Source organism: Bos grunniens, chromosome 2, assembly GCF_055505025.1.
Source record: "Bos grunniens cultivar Pamir isolate PY7600 chromosome 2, Bosgru_T2T1.0, whole genome shotgun sequence".
NCBI classification, from domain to species: Eukaryota; Metazoa; Chordata; class Mammalia; order Artiodactyla; family Bovidae; genus Bos; species Bos grunniens.
Window position 1 is genome coordinate 104194978 of NC_141166.1, and position 24193 is coordinate 104219170.

Here is a 24193-nt window from a genome sequence, read left to right on the forward strand (position 1 = left end):
GCTGCAGTTTGGCCTTGTTCTTAGGGGCCACTCTGCTAAGTGCCCAAGACTGAGAGGACTTAGAGACCTCAAGAAAAAACAATTCTGGCAGACAACAAATTATTTAATCTACTTTCTTTTCCTGTTGCAATTTTCTGCTTAAAAGGGGAAAAGAAAACACACACACACACACACACACAAGAGAGAGAGAGGTCAAAATGAAAGGAATGTGAGTTTATTTTAATGGGAAAGGCATTTTGTGGATATAAAAATTCCATTTGTTCAATTCCTAAAGAAAAGGGCATTTCTTATGCTGAGTAAAAGTTCAGACTTCATATTTTGAGACATTTGATTCTAATGGGTTTTAATTACTATCATTAATAGCAGGGAATGCAAGAGACACAGGTTCGATCCCTGGGTCAAGAAGATTCCCCCGGACGAGGAAATGATAACCCACTCGAGTATTCTTGCCTGAAAAAATCGATGACAAAGGAGCCTGGAGAGTCCAACATGACTGAGTACAAGCACTGTGGCTGTGATTATGAGGGGCACAGAAACTGGAGTACAGATTCAGGGAAATCCAGCAATCCAACCCAACCATGCATGTATGAAGCTCTGACTATGCTGGAGGAGTGACAGCCTTTATTTTGGGGGGGCTCCAAAATCACTGCAGATGGTGACTGCAGCCATGAAATTGAAAGACACTACTGCTTGGAAAGAAAGTTATGACCAACCTAGATAGCACATTAAAAAGCAGAGACACTGCTTTGCAACAAAGGTCCATCTAGTCAAAGCTTTGGTTTTTCCAGTAGTCATGTATGAATGTGAGAGTTGGACTATAAAGAAAGCTGAGTGCCAAAGAATTGATGCTTTTGAACTGTGGTGTTGGAGAAGACTCTTGAGAGTCTCTTGGGTTGAAGAAGATCCAACCAGTGCATCCTAAAGGAAATCAGTCCTGAGTATTCATTGGAAGGATGGATGCTGAAGCTGAAACTCCAATATTTGGCCACCTGATGTGAAGAACTAACTTATTTGAAAAGACCCTGCTGCTGGGAAAGATTGAAGGTGGGAGGAGAAGGCGATGACAGAAGAAGAGATGGTTGGATGGCATCACCAACTGAATGGACATGAGTTTGGGTAAGCTCTAAGAGTTGGTGATGGACAGGGAAGCCTGGTGTGCTGCAGTCCATGGGGTCACAAAGAGTCGGACACGACTGAACGACTGACCTGAACTCATGCTGGAGGAGTGCTTCCCTTTGTGGCTCAGCTGGTAAAGAATCCGCCTGCAGTGCGGGAGACCTGGGTTCGATCCCTGGGTTGGGACGATCCCCTGGAGAAGGAAAAGGTTACCAACCCCAGTATTCTGGCCTGGAGAATTCCATGGACTGTAGAGTCCATGGGGTGGCAAAGAGTCCAACATGACTAAGCGACTTTCATTATACTGGAGGAAACAGGAAAGGGGCGCATGGCAAAAATCTAGCACTTAAGGTACAGATGTTCAATCTTGTTATAGAGAAGAGCAGACACAGAAAATAGAGAATAAGACAGTATTTTAGAAAGGTTAAAATATAACCCAATAAGTTACTTTTACAAATCATGGCTGTAAGGAAAGACTTGGAGGCAGAAGTAGGGTGAGATATGCCTTGAGGGCTTGCTTTTATATATGAAAAGCATCTCTTTTTAAAAGGGGGTGCTTTTATGGTAACAGCATGAACAGAAACAGAGAAGTGCAAAATAGCATTCATTCAAGCGTTCATTCAACAAGTATTTGACAAATACCAGTATGTGCAAGGCCCTGTGTCAAGAGCTAGTATGACGATATCTCTTCTTATTTTTCAGAGAGCATGGAGAGATCACACTAGATGGAACAAAGGGCAGATTTCAGCTGTATGGCTTTGGTTGAGTAACTTTACTTCTCTGAGCCTTAGTTTCCAGTCATATGAAATGAGAGGATCAGATTTCATGGTTTTCAACGTTGTTCGTTTTTTTTTTTTTTTTTTTTTACTCTTTTTGGCTCTAATGAAATCTTAAGCCTGACCCCAATATATGAAGGAACCAGCATGGATCTGCTCCAGCTGCCTTAAGGGCTGGAGTTGGGGCAACAGTGAACCCAGACATGCCTCTTGTTAGCCTCTCCCTCCGTGGTGCCTGCTTCAAGGCTCCTCTACAGAATCTCAGGATTACAGGAGAAAAGAGTTTTACAACTCATCTTCCTAAACCTTCAATTCCTTCCCAGCTGTAAAATGTTGCAATAAGAAATAGAAGCAATTGGAGGATTCATCATTTAAATAAAGTCTGGTTAGAAAGGATCCTGGATTTCAGGATGCCAAAGCAGTATAGGGTCTTAAGTGAAATGACAAAACTGTACTGTTGTTTGAAAGACTTATTTGAAAGTGTCTGGTAATGCCATTGAGCGACTTCACTTTCACTTTTCACTTTCATGCATTGGAGAAGGAAACAGCAACCCACTCCAGTGTTCTAGCCTGGAGAATCCCAGGGACAGGGGAGCCAGTTGGGCTGCCGTCTATGGGGTCGCACAGAGTTGGACACGACTGAAGTAACTTAGCAGCAGATGAAGAAAACTAGGTATGAAGCTTTAAAGGCCTTGGCTAGGCTGGCTTTACTGGGGAAGGTAAGGGTTAAACCAAGACAGCTCGGGGAGAATCTGCAGAACTCGGTAAGATTAAATAGGATGAAGGAGGCAAAGCTGGAGTGAAAAATAGCATTCCAGTTTATAAATCCAATATGGTACTACGAATAGATATGGGGACGTGGATCTCAAACTGGGTGCACATTGGAATTGCCTGGGGAGCTTTAAAAATACTGATAACTGGTTCTCACCCTTAGAGATTCTGAATTAATTGGTTAGGGGTGCAGTCCGGGCACCGGGATTCTAAAGCTCCCCAGGGAATTCCACTGTGTAGCTGAGGTTGAGAACCACTGAATCAGAAGGACAGGGAGCTATGGAAGGCCTGGAGAATATGCTTTAATTAAACTATATACTGTCATTTTTATGATCCAAGTAATTTTTAAATCAAAGTTGACTTATTTTTTCCATCATATTTGCCTAATATTAAACACTAACCATATAACTACAGAGTTATATGTAATAGGACTTTTTTTCCCTATATTATTCTGTCAGCACATCTCTATGGTATTTCCAAGGACAACAGCCTGTGCTTCCCCAATGTTAAAAATATCAATGAAAAGAATTTCCACTAACAAGAAATGTGTGTGTCCCTGTAAGTCTGTGTGTAAATACTGTCACTTCAAGAGTTTTCCTTTACAACAGACGGTTGTTATAGGATCATAATGATGGCTGTCCAAAGACTGTCTTTTCTTAACATACATGTACACACACACACACACACACATACAGAGAATGAAGAGACCTATAATCATCATATTATTCAGGCATTCTAATCTTGAAATGCTATTTAGTCTCTATAAGGCGATTACTAAAAGTCAAAAAAATTTGGCCTTTACTTGCCTAAACATAGTCAGGCAAGATAAATGAAATGTTGTGTCATAGCAATCCCTAATATTTGCATCACTTTTTTTTTTGAGTTTTTGAAAATACCTTCTACAAACACTATCCAGATGGATCCTAATGATAGTTCTGTTATTAAATCACGGCAGATACTATCATTTTCTTTTTCTAGATGAGGATATAGAGGCCCAGAAGTTTTATAACATGGTCAAGTCCCAGTGGTAGAATTTAACCCATCGAACCTCAGATCTTTCCCCTCCTTGTTCACTTCTCTAAAGTTTCTCTCAAGCGTACAGTCTAGTTATCAGCACATATCCCTGGTTGAGGCTCTAAGAGGGAGAGACTGATGGTTCATCCACTCAAAGTAATCTTTTTCCTCCATGTCCCATAGGACTTTATCAGCACAATCTAATAAAGCATTATTTTCTACCGTTAGAGTTATAAATAAGCTTATTTTGACTACTGTACTACAAGCTTTTTGAAGGTTGGGTCCATGTAAGATTGTAAGTCATAGGTCCTATGCCCAAAGCACCTAAATACACTTTCATATTCTTAACCAGGTTTGGGAATTGACTCTCTCATTCCTATACTCCATCTTGCCTAATTTGTTACTTTTTTAGTTGAAAATGAGAAATATCATTTTCCAAGTTAATTTCTACCCTCTAGTGCTGCATGCAGAACCTGTCTACTAGTTCTATATATGGCAAACGCTCTTCAAATAAGGAAAAACTATAAAATTACCTTATCTTCCCTGAGGTATTTCTTCCTATTGCCAAGCCAAGTTTTCCCAGTTTCGTTAAATTTGAAACAGAAGTTTTTCAAGATGATTTACTTTTTTCCACCAAAACATCTTCTAAATAAAATTCATGTTTGGCACAGGCACTCCAGGACTAAACCCGTGACTTCAAAAGTGACATGATCCATATAGAGTTCAGAACAACTGCTACCTTGCTCAGTAGAGACCTATGATTTCAGATTAAAGTTATGTTAGTTTTCATAGCATCAAGACTCATCTATAGGAGGGCTGAGCCTGCATTTCTTCTAGGTCAATACCAATGGTCCAACAGTATCATTACCTGAAGTAAGTAAAAGCTTAATTTGTATATTTGAGTTCTTCAAATAGTTTTCCCAAAGACATGAAATACAATGCTATTGAACAGATAACTGGGAAACCAAACCAGGGTATGCTCCCTGACACTTTGGGATTCACTGTGACTATGTAAGGAGAACGTCACTCTCCCAGCAATGAGTTTGCAGCACTGTGTTAAAGACATATGATTTAAACTACTAAGTGAAGAACTCATAAAAACATATGAAGACAACAATACTCTTTTTTAAAAAAAATATAGCTTTATAGAAAAAAAAAATCACATGTAAAATTTATCAAGGACACAAAACTATCTGAGAGTCATCAAATTTGGACTTTTTCAATTTGGCATTAAGCCTCATAACAACTTCTCATTAATATACCCAATGAGATTATTAAAACAGTGCAAAGAAATGACTGAGAAATAACATCACAACATTTTTAAGTGTTGGAAATTCTAACAAGTTATCTTGGAGGTTCAGAATAGATTTCAGCTGTAATTCCCTCAATTATCAAAAAAATGGGTATCCATGCCCATCCCCCCAACTTATCCTGACATAAACAGAAGGAGAATGAATTTCAGATTACCTCTACTCATGACAGTTTTATCCTGGACAAAGTTCCTGCCACAAAACAGAGGGTGAAGGACTTCAAGAAGAGCTATAATTGCCATAATGCTGATTAAATGTACACTTAACGCAGGGGAGAGCTTTTCGGTGGCATGGCAGAGCAGTCTTTGTAGTGCTGTTAAAAACCCCTTCAAGTACAATCTTCTGAAAGTGGTACTTTGATGAGCAATACAACACATCTGAAGTTTCATTGGTATGTAAAGCAAAGGCTGGAACTGAAAAGCAGCGAGAAATGTGTGAGTGATGCTGCCCTATATATACTGCGACATTACACATGTATTTCTAGTTATGAACTACACAAGAAAACCAAGCTTATTTTATATTTACAACTCTTTTGAAGCCAAACATTATTCATTTCATTTGATTAGTTCTCTTTTTCATCTACTAAGCTTGGCTCCAAGTGACATGAAGCTATTTTCTCAAATCATACACACACACACACACACACACATATATTTCTTCCTATATATATTTAAGGGTTATATTTTATCATATGTCATATACATATGATATATTTTATCACATATATATATATATATACACACATATACATATATATATTTGAGGGATGTGAAAGTTGCTCGTTCGTGTCCGACTCATTGTGACCCCATAGACTATACAGTCCATGGAATTCTCCAGGCCAGGATACTGGAGTGAGTAGCCTTTCCCTTCTCCAGGGGATCTTCCCAACCCAGGGATCAAACCCAGGTCTCCCACATTGCAGGAGGATTCTTTACCAGCTGAGCCACAAGGGAAGCCCAAGAATACTGAGTGGGTAGCCTATCCCGTCTCCAGTGGATCTTCGCCACCCAGGAATTGAATGGGGGTCTCCTGCATTGCAGGTGGATTCTTTACCAACTGAACTATCAGGGAAGCCCCTATCTGAGGGATAAATATTGCCAAAATTAAGTGAGTGAAATTCACTCAGTCATGTCCAATTCTTTGCAACCCCATGGTCTATACAGTCCATGGAATTCTCCAAGCCAGAATACTGGAGTGGGTAGCCTTTCCCTTCTCCAGGGATCTTCCCAACCCAGGGATCAAACCCAGGTATCTTACATTGCAGGCAGATTCTTTACCAGCTGAACCACAAGGCAAGCCCTGCCAACACTAAAGATAATCAGAAGAAGGTGGCATGGGACATAAAGTACTTCCTAAACAGGAAGGACAAATGCCCCTTGAAAGGCAAATGATGTATTTGCATTTGTTGAATATGGTTTGGAAAATTTATTATAATTTAAGTCATCAGTCATTCCTTCATAAATTTCATATCAATGTGCCTGAGACTGTGTACACACACACACACACACACACACAGAGCTAGAGGCTTCTAGAGAGATATTTTGGTTAAGAATAATGGTATTACCAAAATGATAGACAAGATTTAAGTTAGGATTCTCAGAAGCATTTGGAAAGTCTAGAAGAGAAAAGAAGGAGAACGGTATTCAGAGAAATGAAACTATACCAGAGGTTCCCTAACCCCTTCTTTCCTGCCCTCCAAGGCCACCCTAGATTCACTAGATATAATACTGAAGTGGCAGTAGTATCTAAACATTTTAAACCAGTGTAGGGCTTAACTAGCCAACAAACAATAAAACCTTTTTCTGTTAGACCAGTGGTGTAAGAATGGAGCTGCAAGCTGAACCACTAGTCTTCGAGTGCTGGTTTAGAGAACAGAACACACTGTCAGTTGACACTTGCCTTTTACAATCTGTACACAGTCAGGTCACCTGACCCCCCAACCTCATACACAGCTTAGTAAACTGTATTGCTCCCCAAAGAATAATTTATCTTTTCAGAGTGCTAGACTTCACTCCAAAATGAGGTAACTGCCAGTGGTCAACTGACTTCACATCAAAGCACTGCTCTTTGAGAAACAGAGTCAAGAATAGAGAATCTAGTCACAAAAGCAATTAGTTTACACTTTTTTCCACTCACCATTTGATTAAGTACCTGTCTACCTAGGGAACAAGATGTTCTGCACTGAGACTAACAATGCAAGCTTAAAATTTTAGTAGTATATTGTCTTTATTCTCTTACATGCTAACTAGTTTTTCACGATCTGTTTTTAGTAGTAGTCCTTTTTTGAAGTAGAAATAAAAAGTGAATAATAACATGTAGAGTAAATCGCAAATCTGCACTTAGGAAGACCAACCCATCTAATGAAAAGACCACAAAGAGACATCATTGCAAATGAGTAAGTTAGGAGTTAGTGCACAAACGCTTTAAAAGTCAGGGATTAACCCACATAGTGAAAACTGCATACTGTGTCAATTATATTTTATAAAATAAATACTCAATAAGTCCTTAAGGTTTCATTTCATGTATTAGTCTTCATTAACAAATTTTGTCAGAAAATAACTGAGCATATACCTCCACTTTGTAGACGGGATATTTCTATAGCATTCACTCTCACTGAAGTGAAACATACTAAAATCCAATGTCTTTATGCCCATGTCTGCTTATAAAAGTTACTTCATGTGAAACAGCCAGGAGATCAATCACCAATAAAGTGTCTAATGACACCTACTTGTATGGAAAACATATGGGAACTTGGTAATAAAAGACATGATCATAGGTCTGGCATTCAGGTTGTAAAATAGCAAATAAAACTAAGACATAATATAACTGAGAAAGATAACATAATATAACATATTATAATATGTTATAATATAACGTAACAAATAAAGTGGTAAAATATATATATATATATATATTAGAATTGAAAGAGATGAGAGTCTAAAACTGTTATGAGCCTAAAACAGTTATATTTATAAGATGACCCTTGAAACTGGGTATAGAGAATGAAGAGGATTTGGAACACATGAACAAAGGCAAAAATGGAGAAATGCACATATGTTTAGGGGAAAATTACATTTTTTAAAAATCCCCACTTAGAATGGAAGATGAGACCATGTTATTGTAGCCTTAGAAGGGGGAATTCAGATTTAGTGCAGTAAAAGTTGGGAGCTTCAGAATGCTTCTGACAAAGAAGTAAGCACAGTGAAGGAAGCACTCACCTGACTATTCAGCCAGGTAAGATAAAGTGGATGAGAGGAAGAAGGACCTACAGCCGGAGCTGACAGCTCTAGAACCTTCTTCGTCTCTTTTTTCTTCGCATCTTTTGTTTTTTGGGGGTTTTTTGGCCATGTCATGTGGCACGTGGGATCCTGGCTCCCAGACAGGACTCCCAGTAGGAAGCACAGAGCCCTAACCACTGGAGTGCCAGGAACTTCCCGAAAATCTTCCATTACACCAAGTGAAAGCGAACATCAACGTCGCTCAGTCATGTCTGACTTTGCAACCCCATGGACTGTAGCCCGCCAGGCTCCACTGTCCATGGAATTCTCCAGGCCAGAATACTGGAGTCGGTAGCCATTCTCTTCTCCAAGGGATCTTCCTAACCCAGGTATCAAACCCAGGTCTCTCGCACTGCAGGTGGATTCTTTACCATCTGAGCCACCAGCAAAGCCCAAGAATACTGGAATGAGTAGCCTATCCCTTCTCCAGCGGATCTTCCCAACCCAAGAATTGAACCAGGCGGGGTCTCTTGCATTGCAGGTGGATTTGGCCAAACCAGATCGCAAATTTTAGGAGGTTTCCCTTCATGTCTCTCAGAAAAGGACAAGTGAGTCTAACAATTATTGGTGAAGAGAAAAGCAGAAAAAGCAAGTAGGCTTTCAAATGAGTGATACAACAGTGAGATTATGAAATGCTGGAAAGAAATCTCAGCTCTGGCATCAAGTCTTTCAAATGTAACAGAGCAGAGACAAAGCTCGGGTTTTGTTTATCAAACTCAACTTGATGTTCATCCCTTCATATCTGGTTTTATGAGTCCCACATATGTCTCTTGATCTCATATACAATTTAAATTTCCATATCATATAAATTCCCAATATTATGGATTTTCATTCTATCTATGCCTGTCTTTATGGTTGATTCACTCTCAGACATACTTCAGACAAATCAGAAAAAAAGAATGTTTACTAAAAGAAGGAAAATATATGGCTAACTAAGGTAGAAAGGAATCAAACAATTCCATAAAATGGAAATGATCAACCTTTTTTAAAAACAGAGAATTTCAATCGACTGGTTTTCAAGTACTGAGTCACTTTGAATTACACAGAGCCTTGACCAATATTTATTGCTACATGTTTTAGAAGCAATTTCCATTTTGATGGGTTGCTTCAAAAGTGGTATTCTGAAGCAGTTAGGTAACATAAAAATATAGGATCAAGATTATGTCTGTCAGATGAAAAATACAGCATTTATGCAGCATTATATAATCTATTTGCTGGTTTATGAGCCCAAGGTCCCCATGGGAGTGTCACAAACGCACATAATATGCTACAGGGTTATATTCTGTATTTGAGAATCCAAATGAGAAGGAAATACTTTCTAAAACCACAAGTATAACTAGAATACTTGTATTTTGTACTTTAAAATAAGTTCAAAATTACAGATAATTTCAATTTGGCAGCTTAAGGTGTCCTCAGTTTGGATGACCCAGACATTAAAATACATGTACTTTTTCTCCAGTATGTTACTACCCTTCAATTGTTAAGATACATAGCACATAAATCAGATGACCAAATTGGGCCTATGAAAGAACCAATGATTCAATGTCAAAGAAGCCTACTGCACTGTTCCCCAAGGATGAGGCCAGTATTTCTTAAACACTCCAGCTAACTGCCTTCAATAAAGAAAGAACACACGATACTTAATTTCAAAGATGATATCACAACAGGGATAACTGGTGTGGCTAACTCAGGAATGGACATAATTAGAACTCAAAACAAAAGGTTATATCATGGACATAAATTTGAAAATAAAGAACTGAGATGAGATTATACATTTAAGACGGAAAAAATACCATGGTACAGCAATCCCTAGCAATAGAAACAAATGTATAAAACAGCTGGCAAGTCTGAAAAGAACCAAAAACTAATCCTGATTTGGAATGGAATTATTTTTAAAAAGGATAGCTAATCTCAATAAATATATATAATAGACAAAATATAACAAAGCAATTCTGTAATTATTTGGTATGATTATGAATAACACTAGTTCTTTTTAGGGAGAAAACACAAAAAATTAAAAGTGAAGTAAAAGTTGAAGTCTGGTTGAAGAGTTCTGAATATATAAAATATTATTTTGTACATATTTAGTTGCTTTACATTCTAAAGAAGGAAGAACAAAAAGAATATAATTTGTGTTACAAAGATAGAATTATACCAAAAAATATAATTTTATAAATTTTAAGGTTAATTGAAATAGGTGACAAAAGTTAAAATTCTTTTTGAGTTCTTAATAGGTCTTACTCCAATCTGATATGGAAAACTGCAGATTCAGTCCAGACTAAGATTGAAGATTTCATCGGACAGTATTAGGAACTGACTTATAACTCCTGACATTCTCCAACATGCTTTTGGGGCAACTATCAACCCAAACTGGCTTCCAGGCTTTTTGCTTAGAGTCAGGACCACAGAACTCGAAAATAAACTTTTTCCCAAAGGAAATGCACCACTGACCAGAGACCACAGAATTAGAAATACTATGCATATTGTTTTTAGTATAATCCCAAATTTATCTTTCAAACTGACAGGGTTTCCAGAAGCACAAACTGACAGTCCATGTACAAAATGCAGACTGTACAGTGTTTATAAAATCTAATAATTTTTTTAAATTGATGAAATCTACATAAAATGGAATATCTACTCTATCAAGGAAAGAAAGGAATAAAGATCTGGCAATGCTGAGCCTTTATTTTCCCAAGTCAACAATCTGCCAGTGCTCAGTGGTGACAAAGAAGGAATGAACTTGTTTTTTGTCCTCCTTCATTCATTTCTAAGCAATCTAGTCCTAGGAAGCATCTGAGTTTGCTGTCCCTCGTTTCTAAGTGGACCCTTTCTTAGTTTGCTACATGATGTGAGCTATTTTTAAAAAGTGACTTTAATATGACCACAATACAGTATAGCACGTTAGTTAATCCAGGAGTAACACCACCAGTAAGTCATGGAGCAGCAGCCTTTAATGAGTGGTTATACAATTGTTCAATCTAGTCAGATTTCCTTTGGTTAACCAATATTTCATTTTACTTACACTAAAATCAGTTAGTGACAATCAACTCTCCTTTTCTTTCAAAGAATTGAAGAAAAAATTCTAACCCCTTTTAGGAAGAATTAAAAACAAACAAAAACAGAGTGGGAGTTGTGGAATAAGGAAAGAAGAAAATATGTACTACAACCAAGAGGAGAGGAATTTTCAATTACAATAAAGAACACAATGTTCTGTACAAGGAAAAGATAAATCAAAGTCTTTTAATTTGTTCCCAAGGATTCTCTCCATGAAGTGAGTAAAGAAAGACCCAAAAGTGAGCTCTTGTTTAAAAATTTTCAACATTTACTCAAATTCATCCTAAGCATTTGTTTTGTTATACTATAGGGAAGACTATCTGTAAGGATGTGAGAGTTGGACTGTGAAGAAAGCTGAGCACCGAAGAATTGATGCTTTTGAAGTGTGGTGTTGGAGAAGACTCTTGAGAGTCCCTTGGACTGCAAGGAGATCCAACCAGTCCATTTTGAAGGAGATCAGCCCAGGGTGTTCTTTGGAAGGAATGATGCTAAAGCTGAAACTCCAGTACTTTGGCCACCTCATGCGAAGAGTTGACTCATTGGAAAAGACTCTGATGCTGGGAGGGATTGGGGGTGGGAGGAAAAGGGGACGACAGAGGATGAGATGTCTGGATGGCATCACTGACTCGTGGACATAAGTTTGAGTGAACTCCAGGAGTTAGTGATAGACAGGGAGGCCCGGCATGCTGCGATTCATGGGGTCGCAAAGAGTCGGACACGACTGAGCGACTGGACTGAACTGAACTGAACTGATCTGAATCCTAACATTACTGTCTTAACAAATAAGGCTATGTTTCACAAAAATAAAATGTTCTGTTTTGCATCATTGCAGAAAACTATGAAAAATAAAATTTTGATTTAAAAATATATAACTTGAATTTTTTGGCATGCAGTTCTACCAGGTTTAAAAAAGAAGGATTTTATATTCTCAGTTAATTGTTCAGATAAGAGATTATCACAGGAGAACTGACTCCATAAGGAGCAAAGGCAGGCACAGGGCTGGTTTTTCTAGACACATCCAAGAGGTTAATTAGAAGTACCAGTAGGAGATGTTGGCAAAATTATTTATAATTGTGCTCTTAAGTGTGGTGTTAGAAACAAGTCAACAATGTACAGCAGTGCGATATCAAATGTATTTTCTTTCAAGGAGCTAGAAGCACCTTATATGCTTAAACACAATTTATGTTTATGCATGGCAAGGAGACCAATAAAGCCTCTTCAGCGAAATCAAATAGCCCAAATGCAAAGCAATGAAAGAATTAGGAAACGGAGTTTAAAAAACAATCTATTATACATTTCTTTCTACCGAAGATTATCATTCCAAAAGGGGTTTGAAAGTCTATTCCTGAAAGGTAATAGAGGAGACAGACTTCAATTAATATGGTGTCCTCTGACATCTAGTCCGTAGAAATAAAAGGAGAGAGCATTAACTCCTAACAGTGGACATGTTAAGGAGAAAAGGAGAAAGAAAGAGAGAAAAAAAAAAAAAAAGAACAAATTCTAAATAGCTATGTGGAACAAGGTGACCCAGCTGAGTTTAACAGAGAACCAAAAAGTAATCAAATGAAACCTCTGACCTTTGTACCAAAGAGAGTCAGGGAAACAAGAAGGTAAACACAATTTAAGAATCTGTGAAGAAAAGTAAAAGAAGTCACATCTGTGTGCAACATCCCCCTGAACGTGTAGGCAACAGCCAGTCCCTGAAAGAACTCCAGGTCTCAGAAGAGGCAGCCAAGCCCCTCAGTACCTCCTTTAACCACAGCTTCAGTTTCTTCCATGATCCATTTTCACCTAAGGAAACCGGAGGCAACTCAAATCAACAGAGCAAAGTAAACCAGAGCTCAGTAAACCAGCCACCACCCACCTGAAACCACGCCTCCAGTTTCCAAGTGAAAACAAATCCCACTGACTCTGTCTCAGATCCCAGCAGCTTCCACAGTTGCTACAGATCCTTTATCTAATCAAGACCCTTTATCTAATCAGTATGTGTGTGTGTGTGTGTCTGTTTGTGTCATGCAATGTGAACATGCAATGTTCAGTGAAATGACAGCGGCCAAGAAGATCAGAAGAGAAGGAGGAGCTGAATCCTGAGGAAGAAGCACCAAGGGCAAGAGAAATGAAAATGGCAAGGAAGGCCAGAGTGTGTCCTATTCTCTCACTCTTTCTCCAGCCTTAGCATGGTACTCAGCACATAGTAGGTGCTCAGTAAAAAGACTGGTGAATCAATCAACAAAATAGCCTTTCTGTTGAAACTCCATGTGCCCTTTAGCAGGGAAGAGGTTTGCTTGCTCATGATGATTACAATCTAAAGCAACCAAAATAAGAGGGATTATGACAATAAAGAAACCCTACATATACAAAACATAAATATGAAACAACCATTCAAGCTAAAAAAAAGAACTGAAAAAGAACGCATACATGCTAGGAAATTCTATTAAAAGGAAAACATTGTTGGGAGGCCCAATATTGCCAGTAAAGTACATTTTTAAACAGTATATTAAATTTCATATTAAAATGTACTGAAGTGATAAGAAATAAAGATGTTAGATGATATCTGAACTACAATGACCTAAATATCCTTGAAAGTGAAAGTTGCTCAGTCATGTTTGATTCTTTGCAACCCCATGGACTATACAGTCTGTGGAATTCTCCAGGCCAGAACACTGGAGTGGGTAGCCTTTCCCTTCTCCAGGGGATCTTTCCAACCCAGGCACATTATTCCATAATTACTTTCCTTAAGCCTTTTGGAACTTTTGAAATCATACACGTAAGACAGAACTTGTCTTCTTGGCCTTCCTTATAAAATCTTTATAAGCCAATAATGCTTTTTCTTTAGCTTATCCAAAGGAAGAGCTGTGGAGTCCAGATCTCTGTCACCATCTCAAAGCAATGATGCCTAGACAGGGCTATGTGTTTTATTTCTGCCAATATTCTATATGCCCAGGGTTTTTCTTCTTCTTCATCTTCTTCTTGATATTGGAAGGAAATACATCATTTCCAAGCAAACACCATGCTCATGAGAGACAATATCCATTAAGCAGTTAGCCCATTAACTTAGGAAAACATTTTTTGCTAATTACTTGGGAGAATAAATGCTTAGATAAATGTTTTTCATAGTATGCTACATGACATGCTAGATTACATAGTTATATCAGTTTGAGAACTGTTGTATATTATAACCCTCTCTTTAATATTCTTACTATGCATTAGCATTCTAGAGGCTCTGACAGGTCCTAATATAAGGAAATCTGTTTACCTATAACCCAAACTTTAATCTATGGAGCCCTCTCTTTCACAGGATGAGGAGGGTGCATGTAACTGGTTTAGCCTCTCACAATATTTTGATAAAATGCAGAACCATAATTAGATGGACAATTAGAAGCTTCACTTCAATCCCTCACTTTAGATTTGAAGAAATTAAGGTCTAGGAAAGTAAAACTATTTGGCCAAGATGACACAGCCCATTTCACAGGTTCGCCCATTTTCTTGGGCACCAGACTGTATCTTCCCACCTCCTTTAGGATCTCATGCCCTCACTTAGCCCTTTCTCTTTCATGCTTTTCTCCCCTTCCCTTCTGACATTCACCACCAATTTTAAGAATGACCAAGTGCTATCTTTCATCTCAAACTATCACCTCAGTCACTCTTTCCCTTTACTGCCAAATTCCTTAAAAAGGTGTCTATATTTAACATCTCACCTTCCTCAACTTTCATTCATTCCTTAATCATTAAAATCTGGTTTCATTCTTCACTACTCTCCTAAAAATTATCCCCACTACTTAACCCCTCAGGCCACAAAGCTCCAGCCACAAGGAACTTTCTGTGTGCCATTGTTTCTTGAATACCTAGTGCCTTCCTACACTGGACCCATGTCTTCTGTGTCTTCTGCATTGGCAGCTGGATTATTTACCAGTGAGCCACCTGGGAAGCCCCCGTACACCCCCAAGATCATGTAAAATGTGCTTCTCTGACTGTCAATGCCCTCAGCGATCTTACCCCGGCTCAAAATTCACCTTTTCTGAGAAAGTAATCCTTGATTCCTCCTGCCTGTCACATGATCTTCAATGTATATGCAAAATATCGTGTACACATGCGTAACTTATGTGACCATAAGATTTGTTGCTCAACTGGGACACGCTTGAGAATGACATATTAAGAATCATGACAGGACAAGAGATATAAACTGTTACTCTACTACGCAAACCAGGAAGGATGGTCTCCATAATGATGGCACTTAATACTCATACTGTAATCTACTTGTTCATACATCTGCTCTATATCCAAGAGATGACAAGTTCCTCAAGGACAGAGACCTTTTCCCACTCAGCACAATGTTTAGCACATTTAGATTCTTAATAACATGAAGAAGCCAAAGGAAGATATTAAAAAAAAAAAAAAACAGTCCTCTAAAATGAAAATACTTAATGAAGATAGTTAATGATAGTAAGAGTTTCCTAAGCAGGAACAATTTCTTAATAAGAACCGATGTTAGGTGATATGCCATAATCTTATATTTCAACAAAACTTGCATGAAATTTGGTGAGGCATTTCTGAACCTCAGAGTACTTCCTGATTACCCTTTGAAATAGATGAGAAAACAAGTAAATGGCTCACAACTTAGCTCCCATTTTCTATCCTTTCCCCAATCTGGCAATCTCTTACTGATCATTGAAAGAAAAGAAAGTAAAGTTGCTCAGTCGTGTTCGACTCTGTGACCCCATGGACTGTAGCTTACCAGGCTCCTCCGCCCGTGGGATTTTCCAGGCAAGAATACTGGAGTGGGTTGCCTTTTCCTTCTCCAGGAACTGATCACTGAAGGCCCACCTTTAATGTCAATTTTTGATGAGATATTGCTCAAAGTACCCAAGGAATGAAGTGCCTCCTCTTCCATACTCCCAGGGCATGCTGTCGAGATTCAGTAATTTATTGAGTACCTACCAAGTGCCAGAAAGAATGCCAGAAGTGTTTATACACACTGTGCCATTTAACTCATCTAATAACTCTGTGAAAAATTGTTATTACTGTATTTTAGAGATAAAGAACTAGATACAGAAGATTATGAAAATTCCTCAAGATGCAAGGTAAACCATGGAACCTGTATCCAACCTTAGGGCTCCTGCTTAAGCCCTGTGCTTCTCCAGTACAGTGCTAAGTACATTTGTGTCATGATCAGTTACATGTCTGTTTCCTCCACAAACCAGTCCAGGACCTATGAGCAGGGAAACTATTCCCCAGTGACCTCTAGCACAGAGCTCAGGACACGGCAGATACTCACAGATGGCTAGGAAGAATGAGTACCTGGATAGAATCTGTCCGATCACTGATACACTTTAAAAAGAGCATTATACAAGCCAGTGAATTTTGTAACTGACAAGAACATAGCTTTTATTGTTGAATGAATTCCAGACAACATATATCGTAACAGTTTAGACTCACTCAACTTAGAATCAGCAAAGGGTGATTTATCTAAACAGCCTACGAGTCTTAACCTGTGAGACTCAAGTGTAAAACTATTAAGACCTCATTGGTTTGTCTGTTAATAACTAAATGCCCATATTGCTGGAGCCAGGCCTCCTAAATCCCCTTGTCTTACCCTACGAGATGTGCTTATTGAGTAACAGGCTAGATTTCACAAAGTACAGAGGAAAACCAGACCCATTACTTTATAATCCCTTCTTTCTAATTACCCCCATCCATCCTTTTTGTAAGAGCTTCCCAGATGGTGCCAGTGGTAAAGAATCTGCCTGCCAATGCAGGAGATGCAAGAGATATAAGTTTGATCCTTGGGTCAGGAGGATCCCCTGGAGTAGGAAATGGCAATCCAGTCCCGTATTCTTGCCTGGAAAATTCCATGGACAGAGGAACCTAGCGGGTCCCATAGGGTCAATAAGAGTTGGACACAATTGGGCACATATACACTTCACATCCTTTATCTAGGTCCTGTTCATGGCAGACTGATTCCATCTTTGTATATGTCTGTATATCTCAAAAATATTAGGATTGCTGGTAATGAGCCAGCCTCCTTCCTCCCCCACCACTGCAAACATAATTCTCATACATGAAGAACCTCTAGGCACTAGGTGGGCTTCCCACCCAAAGTCAAGCCACAGTGGCCCTCTCAGAGGGAAGTCAAGATGTTTGGATTTTAGCATGAGAGGAAAAAAAAGAAAGTATTAAACAGGGAAGAAAGAGAGCATGTTGATCTCTTAAAACACAAGCAGACAAACCCTCCTCTTGAGCACTCACCCCTCCTGCTCCCAATCATCTTCCAGTCTGGGTTGGCAGAGGGAAGGGACATGAGATGGGTACTAAGACAGAAGCACTAGAACACAGGCTTTAAATTCTCAAGGAATTAAATGTGGAGCACGGTTCCCACACACTAGTCATGGGATCTTGGTCAAGATACTTTCCCCATGCCTTAGTGTTCCCACATGCAAAATGGAACTGACAACAATAGCTGAACCTCACAGAGTTGAGGTACATTTTACACGTGTGTGTTAGTCATTCAGTTGTGTTCAACCCTTGGCGACCCCGTGGACTGTAGCCTGCCAGGCTCCTCTGTCCATGGGATTCTCCAGACAAGAACACTGGAGTGGGTTGCCATTCCCTTCTCCAGGGGATCTTCCCGACCCAGGGACTGAACCCAGGTCTCCTGCATTGGCAGGCAGATCCTTTACCATTTGAATCAGTGCACATAGACTAGCATAAGTAAAGCATTTATAATTGTGTTGAGCAAATCATATATACTTAGTATCTTTATTATCATAATTACTGGTATTTTCCTTATCTCTTCCCCCCACCCCATTCTCTCTATCTCTTTGTCACTCCACTTCCCTACCATCTTCTTTAGAAGAGATAAAGAATGAGGGAGGCGAATGAAAAAGAGCACTCCCTTCCTGCTCATTGTGTGAAGCCCTGTCATATGCCTGAGAGAGCATAAGCTTTGGAATGAGAAAGACATGCTTTTGAATCCTGCCTCACCCCTTACTAGCTGTGAAACTGTAAGCAGCTTATTTAACCTCCTGAAGGCTCATTTTCAAGTTCTATAAAAGGAATCTGTTCATTCCCCCAACATATAGGGGTTTTGGTTAGGATTAATGTTATTCTTGCCCTCTCTCCGTCTTCCCTGGGAGGTTCCCTAACAGCTCATCCCAAACCTTTTCAATAAATTATTGAGAGAGAATGGGATTGCAAGAGGATGGTAAACTAGGAAATGAAGAAATATATACAGGCGTGGACAGCCTATTCTCATTACCTACCCCCTCATCCCCATTTCTCCACATCCCCCTCGCTGGCGCTGCTCCCACTCGCCTGACTCTACTTTCAGAATCCCTGCCCTGGGATAGGGAGGCCTGGATGCTGAGACAATGCAGGTCTTATTTCCAGGGCTCCCCCAACAAGGACAGAGCCAGCAAGAGTCTGCCCTCCTGTTACCAGAGCCACAGAGAAGGAGGCCACATTCCCTGCTTGCTAATTGCTAATTTGAAATTCTGAATACACGTAATTCATGAGAGATGGTCAAGTCTCTTCATACCATAACACAGGTAAACAAACAGAACTCTTATTACAGACTGGATGAGAACCCCAGCCATACGGAGAACTACTGAGATCCTGCAGCCTACCTTTCAATTATTTGCAAACAAACTTTTGGAACAAGCTGAATGTTCACGTAAGTCTGCCAGTACTGTGTAGTGAAAATAATGTTAGATTAAGTTCCTGTCAGCTAGGAGGATGCTCTTAAAGAAGAGGCTTGCACATGAAGTTTTCTTGATTTATCGGGGCAGAAGCAAAACACAAGAAGGAATTTTGCCTCGTTTTTGTCTCTGTAGTGGAGGCAGCCTGATGTTGGCAAAGTAATGGAGAGTTTCTCTGCAGCCCTAGGGAGAAGGCACTCCAGAGGTCAGGCCTCCATTCCCTGCCTCTAGGAGGAATGTACCTAAACTTGCCACAAAGAGCCCTTCAGGAATAAATGAGTTAAAGTACCCTCTACAGACTTGAACAATAGTTATGCATCAGGAAATTGCTAAATGAAAGACCTTTGTGAACACAAATTTCACAAAGCACAAACCAAGAAAGAAGGAAAATGAAGTCTGTTGTTAGGACAGGACAAAGCAGATATAAAGAAATGATTTTGTCAGGTATTTTCAGTTTTAGAAGATTAAAATGAACTTACCAGGATAGCTTTTTAAAACATTTTTAAAATGTCATTTTATACTGATTTTTCTGGGGAATAAAAGGGGGGGGGGCGGTGCATATGCCAAACATGTCATTCAGAACCACAAGGGTATCCAATTCACCTTTAGAATTCTATGATATAAACCTCAAAAATTATCGAGCAAACAAAGTAATACAATTTTAAATTAGGTCTTCTCAAAAGTAGAATATTCTGAGTGTACTGAAATCATTATGTGTTCAAACAAATGTAGTTTCTGATATTGTTTTACATATGTTTTACATTAGGAACATTTTAAGAGGAAAAAAAAAGCAAAAACAATGAAGCAAAATTTCATTATTACTTTCTAACATACATTTTCCCTAAGAATGAGGATTTAAGAAAATCCTATTCAGGGAGGAAATTAAGATTCAATTAAAGTTCTTATATTAGTTTAAGAGAGGAACCTTAGCAGTCTGTGGTGCCCTCTCAAATAGAACATCTAGTGCCAAACAACTCTACATAAACATTTTTAGTAAATCAGATAATATTACTACACTAGAGATACATGATATTCAAACTGTATGAAAAAAGTTTTATAAAATGAATGAGCCATTTGTATAAAGAAACCATACTCTGTCATCCACTTAAAAGCTGGTTTATGTATAATGAATTTTCAACTGTGTAGGGTGAGTTTCTCTCTTGCTGCTGCTGCTGCTGCTAAGTCGCTTCAGTCGTGCCCAACTCTGTGCGACCCCATAGACGGCAGCCCACCAGGCTCGCCATCTCTGGGATTCTCCAGGCAAGAACACTGGAGTGGGTTGCCATTTCCTTCTCCAATGCAGGAAAGTGAAAAGTGAAAGTGAAGTTGCTCAGTCGTGCCTGACTCTTAGCGACCCCATGGACTGCAACCTATCAGGCTCCTCTGTCCATGGGATTTTCCAGGCAAGAGTGCTGGAGTGGGTTGCCATTGCCTTCTCCGAGTTCCTCTCTTAGGAACATGCTATTTTTAGGTATTACCTTTGGCTGTATGGAATGAAAGGGGGGAAAAAAGAGAGAAAATAGGGGTTGTAGAAGGAAAACAACAAGGCACTGAGTTCAATATGGGTTATATATGGGCTTTAACATCAGACCATAGGGGTTTGAAATTGATTCCAAAACATAGGGATGCAATCATTCCTTACGTTCTCATTTTCAAAAAGACATGCACCTAATAAGCTGCTGGTATTGTTTTTAATTGTAAAGTTGGAGGAACGCTTTTTGTTCTTTTCAAAGCAAAATACATTAAGGAAATAACTCCAACAAATGGATATCAGAGAGGCAGACCTTCCTATCTAACTGACAAAAAAGGGAGGCTGTTTGAATCACTGGGAATACTGTTAAAGGTGCTGATTTGGAAGCATGTGAATAATGAGGTCTTAAGCAGTTTCACTTGAAGAAGAGAAAGGAGAAGGGGACGCCGGGGCAGAACTCTGAAGTGCCGTTTAATAGGATAAGAAGCAGCAGAGTTGGCGGCAGTGAGGCTATGGCGAGAACTCAGAAGAGTCTGGAAAGCCCTAGTTTTAGAACACATTAGCCTGGATGAGTGAAGATGAAATCCAGAATTCAGAGACAAGGTTGCAGCAATGTCATAAATAGGCTATACTGTGGGAGTGGTGACTAGCAGATTTATAGGGAACGCGCAGTGGAAGAGTTCAGCCAAGGGTACACGCAATGGAGGCAATCGGAAGAGGGAAATGGAACAGCATGGTGTGTGAAGACGTTCCATTGGAGGATAAGAAATGCTTCCTGGTCTGGGATGGCATTTTCTAAAAGCAGAAAAGTAGAATATCTAAAATTGCTGATGGCTGTTTTGGAGATAGCTCTGTCTTCTCACGGAAGCATGGCCCAAAACCACACACAGTTATGGTCATCAATTAACATAATCTCTAATACAGTACCCTGAATTCTTTAGGCATGCAATATATGTGTGTGTGTATGTGTATACAGCATATACATATAGCATAACTAATTCATGTTTGTGAAGCACCCTCTAGATAAACAACACTTCACTGGTTGTTTCTTTAGACATTTTCTTAACACTTTCATATAGTATAGTTACTATGAGAATATATATCTATATACAGACATATATGTATTTAAGAAATATTTTTTACATTTCTCATCTCTCCAATAAATTGCATCTTTGTGTGAATATTAAAAAAGATCTCTATTGAGTCAGAATCTCAGGGTTAAAATCTTCATTCGGCCACTTAATCAGATGACCCAGTGCAAGTCCCCTAACCTTAGTTTTGTCTTCTATAAAATGTGAACTCCAGCATTTACACTGCCTACTTCTTAAAATTGTGAGGAGCAAGGAAGGTAATGGACACAAAAGTATTTTATAAATTGTGACCGACTATAGGCTTCCCAGTGGCTGAGTGGTGAAGAATCTGCCTGCCAATGTAGGAGACACAGGAGATGAAGGTTTGATCCCTGAGTCAGGAAGATCCCCTGGAGGAGGAAATGGCAACCCACTTCTGGAAAATCCAATGGACAGAGAAACCTGGTAGGCCATAGTCCATGGGGTCACAAAAAGTTGGACACGACTCAGCGACTGAGCACACACACAAGCACCCAAAATTAAGATGGTATTATCAGCTTTAACCTGGTGGCTCAGATGGTAAGGAATCTGCCTGCATTGCAGGAGACCTGAATACGATCCTTGGGTCAGGAAGATCCCCTGGAGAAGGGAATGGTTACCCATTCCAGTATTCTTGCCTGGAGAATTCCATGGACAGAGGAGCCTGGTGGGCTATAGTTCCTGGCATCGCAAAGAGTTGGACATGACAGAGCAACTAACATTTTCACTTTTTCACAGCTACTCAATAAAAAAGTGCTGATTCAAAGCATAATCTAGGGACTTCCCTGGTGGTGCAGTGGTTAAGAATTCCACAATCCCAATGCAGTGGGCACAGGTTCAATCTCTGGTCGGGGAACTAAGAACTAGGATTCTGCATATTGCATGGTGTGGCCAAAAGAACCAAAGCATACCCTAGACACAAGAGAACTCATGTACACAAAACCACTACCAAAGATGAATGCCTGTCCAACTAGAAGCTACAAGTGTGAAAATACCAACAAATCAGGAGCACTTGCTGATGATCCCCTGGAAACCAAAGTGTTACAAGAGGATCTATTCTGTTGGTATAAGAAGCCCTGCCGATAGGCTACCAAGCAGACTGAGAACAAGCAAGTGGGAGGCCCCTTTAGGGCCATAATACTGAGGAAATGAAGGCAACTACAGGAAGGCTCCTTTACTGAAGCTTTTCAGTTTCCACAAGAATTGCTCAACATGAGTCAAAATTTCCCTGCCTTAATTAATTTTATTAATGTCAACAATTTAAGACTGTTCTGGTCTTTTTTTTTCCTGCATGACTTCTTTAATATGAAATGAAGTGAAGTGAAAGTCGCTTAGTCGTGTCTGACTCTTTGCAACCCCACAGACTATACAATCCATGGAATTCTCCAGGCCAGAATACCGGAGTGGGTAGCCGTTCCCTTCTCCAGGGGATCTTTCGAACCCAGGGCTCCCGAATTGCAGGCAGATTCTTTACCAGCTGAGCCACCAGAGAAGCCCTCTTTAATATGAGTTCCACACAATTCAGTATTTAATCAGAGTTTAGCACCTTCAGGTGTAAGCACAGTTTATCAATAGAAGCATACAGTTTATAAACTGTTGGGAATGATTGATTCAAATTTTATTTTATTTTTTTTAAAATTTTGATTCAAATTTTATAAACTCACTCCCAATCCCTGTAATATTTAACATCAGTGTCAGGAATACAGCGAGTACTGCTTATTAACATTTCTAAAAAGAGAATCCTGTCCTCTCAAGCATGAATATCTATGAAAACAAATTCTAACAAATCTGATCAAAATGAAGACTTCAAATACCCATTCTCAGTTATCATATATGAAATCAGAAGAGGCAGGTCTACCGTGAAGTTTAATGATCCTGAAGTTTGTAATCCTCATCAGCACTGGCCCCTTCCAACACCTGTACCTAGTTTTTTATTTTTAGTTTGTACTATTGTCTTTAAAACAGAGCCCCATGTGTGTAAGCCTCTGCTACTGCTACTGCTGCTAAGTCGCTTCAGTCATGTCCAACTCTGTGCGACCCCATAGATGGCAGCCCGCCAGACTCCCCCGTCCCTGGGATTCTCCAGGCAAGAACACTGGAGTGGGTTGCCATTTCCTTCTCCAATGCATGAAAGTGAAAAGTGAAAGTGAAGTCATTCAGTCGTGTCTGACTCTTAGCGACCCCATGGACTGCGGCCCACCAGGCTCCTCCATCCATGGGATTTTCCAGGCAAGAGTACTGGAGTGGGGTGCCATTAAAACAGAGCCCCATGTGTGTAAGCCTCAGGACCTTCTAAACTAGGATATGCCCCTGATAATCAATATACCGAAGAGGTAAATTTCCAAAGCACCACATAACTATTATCAGGGTCATATTTTAGATCACCACCATTTACAACATCGTGACTCTGTCTGCAGGTTTCTCCTAGGCCCTTGCATGTGACGCTACCATTCCTGACATTTCCATTTCTCAAGAAAAGTTTATGGTCATAGCTCCAAAGCAAAAGCTACCCTGAAAGAAAAAAGAAAGAAGAAAAAGAACACAAGAAAAAAGGCTGCTATGGTGTACTTGTCAGAAACAAAGCAATTATGAATATCATA

The 24193-nt window shown here is 39.5% G+C and overlaps 1 protein-coding gene across 6 annotated transcripts in view; it reads right to left on the minus strand.

Annotated features, from left to right (window-relative positions):
- Nucleotides 1-24193, minus strand: part of FIGN (fidgetin, microtubule severing factor) — a 126733-nt gene that overhangs the window by 70091 nt on the left and 32449 nt on the right. For 2 of the 6 annotated variants that reach the window (XM_086370144.1, XM_086370077.1), the window contains exons 2-3: nt 5145-5400; nt 4211-4432 (exon numbers count right to left, since the gene is read on the minus strand). The exons of the other annotated variants lie outside the window; for them this stretch is intronic. The gene's annotated coding sequence lies outside the window, so the exon portion shown is untranslated. The remainder of the gene's footprint in view (nt 1-4210; nt 4433-5144; nt 5401-24193) is intronic. 6 annotated transcript variants of the gene reach the window in all.